The sequence below is a fragment of the Cydia fagiglandana genome, chromosome 16, assembly GCF_963556715.1.
Source record: "Cydia fagiglandana chromosome 16, ilCydFagi1.1, whole genome shotgun sequence".
Classification (NCBI taxonomy): Eukaryota; Metazoa; Arthropoda; class Insecta; order Lepidoptera; family Tortricidae; genus Cydia; species Cydia fagiglandana.
Window position 1 is genome coordinate 2,496,931 of NC_085947.1, and position 14,095 is coordinate 2,511,025.

Here is a 14,095-nt window from a genome sequence, read left to right on the forward strand (position 1 = left end):
TCAACTTAATGGATTCCGTCGTTAGTTACCGTTGTAATATTTCATTGAAGTTCTCTTTGACGAAAGTGAGAATAGATAATTATAAGTACCTACCTAATATTATTTTTGAAGTGAAAATTTCTCTTTTTGAGGTGGGGAAAAAATGTTAAACTCGAGACAGCGTAACGCGTAAGGCGCTTGCGTGACGTCATGTGTGACGGACAATGTCATTGTTTTTGATTTAAATGCCATCTAGTGAGTTTCCCGCAAACGGGTATTAATATAACTGTAGTAAGTCAAGTCAAGTAAGTCATACATAGTGCTGCAGATCTTTTGCACTAGATGGCGCTGTTATTAAAATTTTGAGTTATAATGTCGTTCAGTTTTCACTTCTGCCGGCACTCCCGGAGTGCACCTCGTTGTTTTTTTCTTTAATGAACAGCGTTGAATTTGTGCGCGGAAAACCAGAAAAAGTTGCGTAAAGCCAGTCATTCGGTTGGGCTTAATTTATAAAATAATTGAATAAATATATAAGGGGCGTTGGGGCAAGATTGACAGGGTTTTTCATGAGGGGTATGATGAAAAGTCACCCGTAATGCTTCTTCATATGGACGTTTTTGACGTGATAACGTCTTAAGGTGACAGTCCATTTCCAACGACAGTTGCACTACTGCTCATTTTACTATGAAAATTGACAATAACAGCGACGCGTTCAGTACCGGTAGTGGAGCTGCGGTTAGAAATGGAATGTTACCATTATACATCGATAAACACCGGTAGCATGCACGAAAAAGTGTCACGTTGTGGAGAGATCTCCATGGTTACGTGGTGGACAAATCTCCATGGTAACGTTGTATCTCCATGGTAACGTTGTATCTCCATGGTAACGTTACGTAATGTAATGGTAATGTTTTCCAATGACGTTGTCACGCCAAATTATCGTCCGTAAACCGACTTTACATACAACTATATTTTTCTCTTACCCCTCATGAAAAACCCTGTTCAATCTTACCCCAACGGATCTTACCTCTCGTTTTCCAAGTCGGCTGATATAAATCAAATGTCCCCAGGTTTATCACTGCTTTAAAAATAATTTAGCGTTTAAAAAACGCATTATCCACGGAACTACGTTTGCCAGTGCATGTAAATTGTTGGAGATAAAAATCGCGCTTGCCATGCATAGGATAGCCGTGGGGCCACGAAAACTGACTATGGCCAGGCGTGGCTCACGGCTCACTCCGCGATTTTTTTTTTTTTTATTTATTATGCATGGGTTTACTCATGGCCACAGACTAGCCGAGGCGTAGACGTGGCCTACGATGGAGCGAGCTCGCCCAGAAGGTGCCTGTTCACTCTTGATTTGAAGGTTGCCGGGTTATAAGAGCACGGAAATATAGACGCCGGCAAGGAATTCCATTCCTTGGCAGTGCGCATAAGGAAAGTAGAAGCAAAGCGCTTAGTGCGAATTGGCGGAATATCTACCAAGTAAGGATGGAAACCGGCCGTGCGTCTAAAAGTCCGATGGTAGAATGAGGACGGTGGAATGAGCTCGTGTAGCTCTTGGGCACACTCCCCGAAGTGCAACCTGTAGAATACCGACAGGCTGGCGACTTTCCGCCGATGGGCTAAAGTCTGAAGCTTAGCCGTTAGCTTCTTGTCGCCAATCATCCTCCTGGCTCTGCGCTCCACTGAGTCCAAAGCGGCGAGTTGGTATTTAGCTGAGCCATCCCACAGGTGGCTGCAATACTCCATACACGACCGGACTTGAGCTTTGTAAAGTGTTAGAAGCTGTCCAGGTGTGAAGTATCGCTTCACCTTATTTAGGACGCCCAGCTTTCTGGCCGCAGTTTGTGCTTTAGACTCAATGAAGCTGCCGAAGCCGAGGACTGAACTCAGCTCCATGCCGAGGAGTTCCAGGCTGTCGGTAATAGGTACAGATGCACCCCGGAAAGAAGGAGTCAGGTCGAATGGACTCCGTTTAGCGGAAAATAGACACGCCTGCGTTTTGGAGGGGTGTGTAATGATCGATATAAAAATAATTAATATATTTTCTGTAGATATAACAACATTTAATATAATTTCAGAAAATATAATAACTCATTTTGTATAATATACATTTGGTATATTATTAAAATCTTTCATATCATTTTGTATAATTATCTTTTGATATAACACTCATTTATTATAAAGATCATGTGATATAATGCTCATTTATTATACAAGTATTATTATATAAGCATTATTCGGTATAATATTATAGTAAAGGTATTTTTATGACGACATATGTAAATGTTTAACGCAGATTAGGTAGTGGTTTGTTTTGTGTAATGGGCGCAATTCTAACCTAACCTAACCTACTTTTCTGGTAGCGGTTGGTTTTATGTAGGGGTCGCAGTTCTTAACCTAACCTAACCTAGTATTCTGGTAGCGGTTGGTTTTGTATAGGGGTCACAGTTCTTAGCCTAACCTAACCTAGTATTCTGGTAGCGGTTGGTTTTGTGTAGGGGTCGCAGTTCTTAACCTAACCTAACCTAGTATTCTGGTAGAGGTTGGTTTTGTGTAAGGGTCGCAGTTCTTAACCTTACCTACCTAGTTATAAATAGCAGTTCGTTATATGTAAAAATAGTCGTTTTTTGTAGTGTGTAATAGTAAATGTGGAATTATATATCTAATACATTATATCAACAATTCTACTTTAGATGAAATAACTTTATATCATAAATTCAGTATAGAAAATATGTATTATACTTGAAGAATGTTATGCTAAATGTTATTAGATCAATTAATCTTTATATAAAATGATAATTTATGTCATATGAAAATATATTAAGTGTTGTTATATCATTTAATAATTATACTAAATAAGTGTTATTGCAACTGATATTATAATAAAAATGTTTATAGCCATCGATACGCACCCGTTTTGGAGGCATTGAACGTGACCAGATTGTCATCACCCCACTGGGAAACGAGACTAAGGGTCAAGTTCATTCGCTCAACCATGGCCTCTCTCTGTGAACGTATATCCTCCCTGCTGTCCCTTGCACTAGCCAAATATCTCTCAACAACCGTACTGTCATCTGCATAACCTACAATGCTGGGTTGCAGCATGTCGTTAATGTGGAGCAGGAAAAGGGTTGCGGAGAGAACAGACCCCTGAGGAACACCGGCGTCAATGGCCATGAGGTCCGAAGAGCAGCCATCAATAACTACTCTGATCGACCGTTCACTCAAGAAATCAGATAGCCAGCTACAAAAATCAGCAGGGATGCCGTAAGCAGGAAGCTTGCTAAGGAGACTTGCGTGCCAAACCCTGTCAAAGGCCTTCGAGATGTCCAGTGAAACAGCAAGCGCTTCACCGTTCCTCTCGATGGCCTCGCCGCAGCAGTGCGTGACAATACGCTAAAAGATCCCCAGTAGACCGATTTCATCGCGTCGCAACAAGTAGCTACAAGTACAGCCTACACCAATTTTGGTGGCTATTAGCCATAGGCCGCGCGTGGCGCTTGCACCACCTAGCGGTCATATCTGTCCTAATCGTAATAGACGTGTTTTGTTAGGGAATGAATCTTCTGTACCTATTTAAGATACGTCAAAAGGCGATACGATATAGTTCGGCATGTCAGTGTCAAAAGCGACGTTTATTCAAACAAAAAATATAAATTTCATATTGTGCAATAAACTTACATACCGTCGCTGTGCCTACAAAAGTCGCCATGTGTTTTTAACCTACTTTACAGGAGACACAAAAAACTGTTTATTTCGATAACTATTGAACATATTCAAATCATAATTTTTATGATAAAAGTATTTGCACTTTAACATATATTACGGAATTACCTGAAATGATATTTTAGTTTCAATAGTGTGAAAAAAATATTTTTTTTATAAATATGTTACATAGCGATTTTTGTTTTAGTCGTAAAAACCGCTAAGTGTCTTAACCAGTTCATAGGTAGATTTAAATAAAATGATGGGGGTGTTCAATAAAACAGAAAAAAAACTTTTAAGTCGATATAATGGAAATTTAATTATGATTGAATAGTCTACGTACTTTTTTATTATAACTAGATATTACTACATATTAATATTTCCTTTTTCCTTGTTTGTAGGCAACACAAGGGTCACTGCGGTATTTGCGTGGCTTGTAAATTGAAATTTTGTTGTCTTCTAATATTTCTTTAAACTTCTTTCTCCCAACACAGCATACGAAAAAATAATTCAATCGACTCTTTTACATATATTCTGGTACTTATTATTTTCCTTTCTCGAGCCCGTCGGTTTGGCTAGGGACGATGGCAAGAGGCCCGACGGTATGACGTTGGTGCCTTGGAAGATGGGACGGCCTCTAGTCTGGGATGCCACATGGGTTGACACCCTCGCGCCGTCCCACCTTCCGGGCACCAGCAGAGATGCTGGTCATGCCGCGTCCATGGCAGAAGACCTCAAACGCCGCAAATATGCCACCCTTGGCAGTAGTTATATTTTTGAGGCGTTTGGGGTCGAAACGCTGGGGCCTTGGGGGCCAAGCGCGCGCCGTATATACAGGGCCTTAGCGGAGCGCCTTATAGATGCCGCAGGGGACCAGAGGGCTGGCCAGTATTTTGCTCAACGCATAAGTATTGCCATACAACGTGGCAATGCGGCCAGCCTTCTGGGCACACTGCCCATCGGCAGTGACTTGGGGGACGTTTTTTATTTATAGGCTTTTTATTTTAAGTTTATTTTGTTTAGAGATAGTTTGTATTATTATTTGTAAGCTAATTTAATGTTTTATATTTACTTAATTATTTGTGAATTTATTTTGAAAAGACATGAATAATTAATAATGTATTTGTCTAATATTTACTGCTTTTTTTTCATTTATTATCTAAGTTTGTGTTACAATATTAAACACGACACGATATTGCCTAGCTGAGTTGAAAATAAACCATTTGTATTTAAGATATTGACCCTGCCTGTGAAGGCGATGGCCCTGGGTTCGAATCGGGTCCATATTGGGTCGCATAATAATTGATTGTCCTAATGTAATGTTACGCATAAAACTCATTTCGCATTATTGTTATTGTGCTGGAAATATTAACATTTCTGAAAAATTATAACACAAACCATTTGCAATGCAAAATATTTTCGAAAATACTTTCTGTTTCAGTTGGAGAAAAAAATATGCGAAAAGAGATTTATGCGTAACATTACATTATGACAATCAATTATTATGCGATGAGACCTTAGGACCCCGTTCGAATCCCAGTAAGGGCATTTATTTGTGTGATGACACAAATATTTGTTTCTGAGTCATGGCTTGGTCATGGTTGTTTTCTATGTATGTAAATATTTATATATTATATATATCGTTGTCTGAGTACTCACAACACAAGCCTTCTTGAGCTTACTGTTGGACTTAGTCAATCTGTGTAAGAATGTCCCATAAAATAACATGATTTTTTTGTTCTTTAAGTAATGCATAAATGCACTACATGTTCATGTTATAAAGTACATTGCGCTAATTTTATTAATTTTTTTTTATCAGAGATAAATCAAATTACATAATTTTTTGATCCAAAAGCATCGGTAAACCAGAATGGTTTGTCTCGATACTCCATTCCGCAGTACTTAAATAAGTAAATATACAATAGGCAAAACATATTTCTATTTTTTATGTAATTTTTCATTCACTTGTTACCTTTAAAACTGCCAACAACTTGTAACGAAAACTCACAAAACTCAATTATTTGTACACACACGTAATAACATACGGTAGACTGGATGCTGGATTGTTATAAGAAAATTCCGCCATGTGTCGTAACAGGCACGGTCTGGGAACATAGCATCGACTCCAACTTGTACAAAAATTATCGCTATGTGCGAGGAACTACATATCGGGCGCAAGCGCATCTAATCATTTTTCAATAAACTTGTAGAAAATATCGCTATGTGTCAAGAATGACATAGCGAGCGCACGTCTGTAATTGCTGTTGAAGTAAGCTAATGTAGTTATGTGATTTATTCCAGTTAGCGATTATAGGAAGAGCATTCATTGTATGGGCATCACATACCTACATTTGTTAAATCCTTAAATAGTGAAATAAGCTCAACGCTGTTTTTGGAGCATATGCGTATGGAAATAAGGTTCAAAATGGCATTAAAACCTAAAAATCGTCAAAAATCACATAGCGACTTTTGTAGGCACAGCGACGACGTTTATGAAGTTTCAGCTCAATCGAATAATCTAACTAGTAGGTAGGAAAGTCTCATTTAGCTTGCACGATTTCAGTTGGTAGAACAAGAACATACACGTATGCAATACCTACAATAATACATACCTACAGTGCAAGTTAAATAAAAGCTTGTAACTTCTACACACCACGAAAAGTCTGCAACATTTTTGACAGCACACGCTGTGCACGTGTTATTTTAAACGTCAAACTTCTATGAAATTATGACGTATAAATAACACTCGCACTGCGTGTGCTATCAAAATCTTTACAGACTTCTCTTGATCTACTCTATCAACCCCAATAATGCGGGCGAGATAGATTGCGATCGAGTTTACACAGTCGCTAACGTAAGCAGTGGGGAGACACTCCTGACTTCGGTCAAACTCGGCTCCGTTCGGCTCAGCATTGGTCCGAGCAATTATTAGGGTTGACACAACTGAACGATCTTTTGTGTGCACGACCGCAGATAAGATAATCACTTGAATTTTGACAACCTTAAATAGCCGAAAGGGATAGTGCCATAAATTAGAAAGGGATATCATGATTCTGTACGGTAGTACTATTACTTATTCTGTGACGTAAGTCTAGTATTCGCTTCTTTCCTGGCTCCACCCGACATACAACTTGCACGATAATCTGTGTTCCACAGTTTTACGACATTAAGCCGCTCCACCACACAATAAAGCCTAAATTGCCGTGCCAGCTCAGAATATGCTTAGGTTCCCTGAGTTAGATTTAACGCCGCAAGAACGGAAAACTTCTTGGGTCTCCAGTGCTTTTCAATTTTCTATTTAGGACTTGGAATTTGTGTTCTAACTTATGTAGATTCGGCAGTAATGGTCTTTAAGAGAAGTGGCCGCAAATAAACAAAATAATGCTGGTATCTTCTCAGTACCTATTGTATAACCAATATCTTAATGTATTTTTACAGTACATATGGCGATATTTTACCGCACTAGTGCGATAATTAGCACATTACGGCACTATGTCAAAAATAAAGGGCCATATGGTACTGTAAAACGTTGTACGATACATGTGCGAATAGGTAAGTCGCAACTCGTGTCGATTTAAAATACTCCCTTCGGTCGTGTTTTAATTTATCGTAACTCGTTGGAAATTTCCTATTTTTCGCACCTGTATCGTAATGTACAAGTACTCATTTATATTAAACCGTCACATTTTTCAAAACGCAACGCAACAAGATTCAGCACAGTATCGAGGCTGCCATGTCCGCGGCATGAACGTTAATATTATAATTATTGATAGAACACTTGACTCTGTTTCACTTCTGTCCAAAGAACCCTCTCGTCTGTGCAACGACCACACACACAGATCTGAACACAACGAACACAGAAACACATACACACACACACAGAACCAGTCCCAGGGTCTACCCGGTATCCCCTTGGTAAGTACCTATTTGAAAGTAGGTATTTAGCATAACGTCACCTCTAAATTCACCCCTATCATTAAACCTATTTTTTATACATTTGGCAAACATATACAGAAACTTTTACATATTTAAGGCCTTCCTCTTTTTTGAAAGTCGGTTATAAACCAGCAACTTTTTACTCGCGAGAAAAGCTCAAAACTCCGAAGTAAATCCCTACTGTCTGGGACAATGGCTCATTTGAGAAACTATTCTGATCTGTCTGAGTGATACGCCAAGCTATTCTAATAGCTTAGATAAATTTCATACCAAATGAACCAGCTTGAGTCTCTCAAGCCATTTCCGTCAGTAGAAAAAGGCGGCAAATTAAAAAAAAGTAGGCGCTCAAAGGTTATCGCCGTCCGATACAAAATTTAAATTTCGCGCATTTTGCTACTAACTTTATAAAGAACAGTTTGACCGACAGTATAAAGGACCTCTTTGACTTATAAAGGTCAGTCCACAGGTGACAATTTTTCGTCCAACCCGATTAAATTGATAATTGAATCACATGGTGTGGACGAAAAAAATAAATTGAAGGACATTGGCTCGCCGATTCCACTATGAAATTGTGTTCATGTGGACGCTAACTATGATGAGATTGAAGCCAATTTTTTTTCTGACGTCTAGACGGGCCTTCAGAGTTTCTACAGCTATTATTGATGGGTATTTACTTGATAATAATAATAATATAAATTCATATAGATTAATCTACAATAATTTACATTGTATTTTAATAAGTATTATGAAATAAATTCATAAATACGTTCCATAATTTTGGTCCTTAAGAGGCAAAAGCTCGCCTGCGTTAAGCGATGTACCTAACAATCCAATTTTGGAAGGCATTAGACTAGAATTCTTGAAGTTTGTTTAATATTATAGTGATTAAATATACGGGCACAGAAGATTACAAGATCTGACGAATAATCCTTGTCTGTCTCTGCATTCATTTTACACAAGAGATTACTTTAGTAAAATAATTTCACAAACTAAATGTTAAACTATTTGTTTCATAATGAATTTTTTAAACAAATAGTTTTGCATTTAGTTAAAAAACCGGGCAAGTGCGAGTCGGACTCGCGCACGAAGGGTTCCGTACCATAATGCAAAAAAAAACAAAATAAAAGCAAAAAAAAAAACGGTCACCCATCCAAGTACTGACCACTCCCGACGTTGCTTAACTTTGGTCAAAAATCATGTTTGTTGTATGGGAGCCCCATTTAACTCTTTATTTTATTCTGTTTTTACCCGACTACGGCAACGCAAAAGGAGGGTTATGATTTTGACCGGTATGTATGTGGGTATGTATGTATGTATGTATGTATGTATGTTCATCTGTTCCCTCATAACTTCTAAAGTACTTATTATAATTTAACAAACGATATGTCATTCGAATCGTCTTAATCGCCCGCTGGTTATAGGCTATATGGCGTCACAAAAAAATGAACACGGCGCCCTCTAGAGGTCATAAAGTCATGAACCAAAAAAAATAAATTATGTAATGTTGACGTGTTATACATCATTTTAAAGAGCTCAATTAGCACATTTCAAATATATAAATATTGTTAGCTTTTGCACCCGGCTTTGCTTGCATGCGCTATATAAAAAAATAATTTATTTATCGGTTAGGTAATTCGAACTATGAACCTACAAGCGCTCTGGAATCTATCCGCGTGTTACGCGACTACGGAGACACAAGAAGGTTTTCGCAAAAGAAATTTGTTTGGCCGCTATAATTAGTGTTTTTATAATGTCCTGCAACATTTTATAACGTGAATAGGTATAGAAGTCCTGATCAGCCAAAATGTATGAAACAGTAAATTTTTTTACAAGATACGTACCGTACGCGGTCCGAAGACGGGCGCCTTCAGCGCCCTTGTACTAAGAGTGTCGGGCGCAGCCCGACGTACCTACGCGTTCCAAAGCCGGGCGCCTTCGGCGCCCTCATACTATAAGAGTCAGGCGGAGCCCGACGTACGCGTTCCAAAGACGAGCGCCTTCGGCGCCCTCATACTAAAAGTGTCGGGCGTAGCCCGACATACGCGTTCCAAAGTCGGGCGCCTACGGCGCCCTCATACTAAAAGAGTCGGGCGTAGCCCGACTTACGCGTTCCAACGCCGGGCGCCTTCGGCGCCCTCATACTAAAAGTGTCGGGCGTAGCCCGACGTACGCGTTCTAATGCCGGGCGCCTTCGGCGCCCTCATACTAAAAGAGTCGGGCGGAGCCCGACGTACGCGTTCCAAAGCCAGGCGCCTTCGACGTCCTCTTACTAAAAGTGTGGGGCTACGTACGCGTTCCAAAGTCGAAGGCGCCCTCATACTAAAAGAGTCGGGCGTAGCCCGACGTACGCATTCCAAAGTCGAAGGCGCTCTCATGCTAAAAGTGTCGGGCGTAGCCCGACGTACGCGTTCCTAAGCCGCCGAAGGCGCCCTCATACTAAAAGTGTCGGGCGTAGCTCGACGTACGCGTTCCAATGCCGGGCGCCTTCGGCGCCCTCATACTAAAAGAGTCGGGCGGAGCCCGACGTACGCGTTCCAAAGCCGAGCGCCTTAGGCGCCCTCATACTAAAAGAGTCGGGCGTAGCCCGACGTATGCGTTCCAAAGCCGGGCGCCTTCGGCGCCCTCATACTAAAAGTGTCGGGCGTAGCCCGACGTACGCGTACCAAAGCCGGGCGCTTTCGGCGCCCTCATACTAAAAGAGTCGGGCGGAGCCCGACGTACGCGTTCCAAAGCCGGGCGCCTTCGGCGCCCTCATACTAAAAGAATCGGGCGTAGTCCGACGTACGCGTTCCAAAGTCGAAGGCGCCCTCATACTAAAAGAGTCGGGCGTAGCCCGACGTACGCGTACCAAAGCCGGGCGCCTTCGGCGCCCTCATACTAAAAGAGTCGGGCGGAGCCCGACGTACGCGTTCCAAAGCCGGGCGCCTTCGGCGCCCTCATACTAAAAGTGTCGGGCGTTGCCCGACGTACGCGTTCCAATTACTACTACTAAAAGAGTCGGGCGTAGCCCGACGTATGCGTTCCAAAGCCGGGCGCCTTCGACGTCCTCATACTAAAAGTGTCGGGCGTAGCCCGACGTACGCGTTCAAAAGTCGGGCGCCTTCGGCGCCCTCATACTAAAAGTGTCGGGCGTAGCCCGACGTACGCGTACCAAAGCCGGGCGCCTTCGGCGCCCTCATACTAAAAGACTCGGGCGGAGCCCGACGTACGCGTTCAAAAGCCGGGCGCCTTCGGCGCCCTCATACTAAAAGAGTCGGGCGTAGCCCGAAGTACGCGTTCCTAACGCTACGTCTTACGTAGGCGAACAACGCGCGAACGCGGCGCGGCGCGGCGCGGCGAAATCAATCCTTTGATGCCCATAGAAGTGTCCTACGTAAGCGATCTCGTTGCGAACGCGGTGCGGCGCGATTTGCACGCGAATGTCAGGCGGCGCGGCGCGGCGCGGCGCGGCGGCGGCCGCTTTCGCCGCGCCGCGCCGCGCCGCGTTCGCCCGTTGTTCGCCTACGTAAGACGTAGCGTAAGCCGGGCGCCTTCGGCGCCCTCATACTACTTCGTGCATTTCTGTACTGAGGACGCCCTCGCAAAAATAATATAAAGTGACTTCAAAAAGTTAGTAACGAAATCATGACCCCAAAATTAATTAAATAAAAAATAAGTTCAAAAACTAAAACCCGACTACTGCAATATGTGGCATACGACCACGGCGATCCTCTGAATCTCTATAAATATATAAAAAATTTAGTAAATTATATTACGTTGTATTTTTTATATAAAAATATGGTAACATTCATAATATTTCCTGCTTGATAATTTCAGATAAGAATTCTATCTTGTTTCATACTTTTTAGAGCGCGATTTGCAGTAGTCGGGTTTTAGTTTTTGAACTTATTTTTTATTAGTATTTGTTGTTATAGCGGCAACAGAAATACATCATCTGTGAAAATTTCAACTGTCTAGCTATCACGGTTCGTGAGATACAGCCTGGTGACAGACGGACCGACGGACGGACGGACGGACGGACGGACGGACAGCGAAGTCTTAGTAATAGGGTCCCGTTTTACCCTTTGGGTACGGAACCCTAAAAAAAGCGATAATATTGCGTGACGTTAGTATTGTCATATGACGCAAAAGGTATTACGAAAGAATGTGGAGGGAAGTGTCGGGAGAGGAAAACCGAGGAAAAGGTGGATGGACTGTGCATGAGATGATATAAAACGAACGCAAGTGAATGATGAGATGACGGGCGAGAGAGCGGTATGGAAGAAAAAGAGATGCTGCGCCGACCCCAAGTGAATGGGACAAGGGCAAGAGAGAATGATGAATGAATTTAAAGTATGGATCTAATTTTTTACCTAAAGTAAAAAAACCGTAAATCAAAATTACCAAAAGTCACCGGCGTCAAGGAACGTTCTCATTACGTTCACTGTTCAGTCCCACGGGAAATTCCCGTGGCGGATAAAATATAAACTCCGTGGCATGTTGGCAACAAGCCCCTGGACACTTATGGCGTTATTCATAAACGTCCGTCACTTTTGGGATTCAGATGTTTTGAAATTAAGGACAAAATAATAAAGAGACAGACCAAAAAAATCACACAAGGCGATATTCGGCCAATCCTAGGCACTTCTCGTAAGTCATTATCTGCCATGAGCTACGATAACCGCTTACGATCAGGCGATCTATACAGTACTTTATGACCGTCAAGATGTAAACAAACTTGGAAAGATCTATAAATACTTATAGAAATTTTAATTGGATTCTAAAATAACGATCATCTTCATTTCTCCTGAGTAAACTCACTTGTAATTTGGTCACGCCAGCGCTTTTTCGACCAATTTGAAGTTATAGGTACGTTTCGACATCAAAATGATGCCTATTTTTGTCATTTACACGTGCATTTCACTCATACTTGTTCGTACATGTATAGGTCCGAGAGAGAGGCACAGACGAACGAACAAAAAGACATAAGTTTGATATCAAAATGTACGTTCGAATAGGCCTTCTTACTTAAGTCCTAAGCTAGCAAAGTTCTCCCACGCAAGTTCTACAGAATTAGAACTGTATCGCAGTAAACTGTAAATTCTAACTCAATTAGCAAGTATCCAAACGCAAACAAAAACCGGTAGACAAACAAAACAATCCAGCAGAGCATTAAATTATTACTTCATGCACGACGCGACGGTGCTAAGTTGGGACTATAGATTGCTTTCAGAAGTAGATGCGATATACTCAATAGGGTAAGAAAATATTTTTCACCACACCAGCTCGGAAAGGCTTACTTTGCACTTCAAAAACTGATAGCAAAGTTGCATTTTATTCACATGTGAGGCAAATCAAATGCAAATTTTGAGTTGTTTTCTTATGTTTGCTGGTAGAATTGACTTTTAAATGATGATTTTGGATGATAAATATTAAATAACATTAATTTGGATTTAATTTGGTTAGACTTTGTTTGATATTTTACATTTAATATTTGCTTCGGGTTGGTGTGGTGAAAATTTTGTGTTTCACTCGGAGGCAAATTTTGTTTAACCCTCGTGTTTTGAAACCCTCGCAACGCTCAAGATTCCATTTTTCGAACCACTCGCTACGCTCGTGGTTCAATTTTGGAATCTTTCGCTTGCTCGGGCATCAATATTAGCACGAGCGGTTAAACAACAACTTTGCGCCCTTGTAAAATAAATAATTACTATTAATTTGTTTTTATTTGAAGTAGAAAAAACTGAAATAAATGTCATATAATAAGAAAAAGTGACCAAGGCCTCCAGTTCCCCAGGCTGCAATAGGGTATTTGACTGTATTTGAAATAAATTACTTTATGGCTCCTCTACACGTTGGCCCAATCTATTGGTCCAATATGTTGGGACAACGTGTAGAGAGGGGGTATTGGTGTCGGTTGGCTTTTGGCGCGCGGTCGCGGCCGCGGTGTCGGTTTTTCGGCCGCACATCAAAGGGATTGGCCAAGCGATTGCGGTACGCATCTACACGTGGCCCAATCGGCAGTGCGTGTTCGGACGCGGTCGAGGGTGGACGTTCATGCTTTTTGTGTTTTTTTAAATTAAAAATGACGAATACGTGGCCACGTGTAGTAGCGTTCCGACCAAGGCACAGCCAACTCATGGGCCAAGCGTTGGCGGAGCGTTTGGCCAACGTGTAGAGAAGCCATTACACCATACAAATGTAATAAAGCATCAGAAGATTAATAGATAAACGTAGACAGCAGTTTTAGACACAATTTCTATTCTAAAACCTGTATAGAACTATAAAGAGTAGGTCATTTGATCGTGACGTCACATGCCAGGTGTTTCATATAAATCCCATAGTAGCAAAATAGGTTTGACAGTTCGAAAAAAGAGACTGATATGACTAGTCGTCCCTACGTTAACGCCGCTCCTGTAAAGGATGATTCACGTTAGACCGGGCCGTGTCTGGGCCGGAGCTTCCGGAGCATCGTTTTCTATGGAAAGCA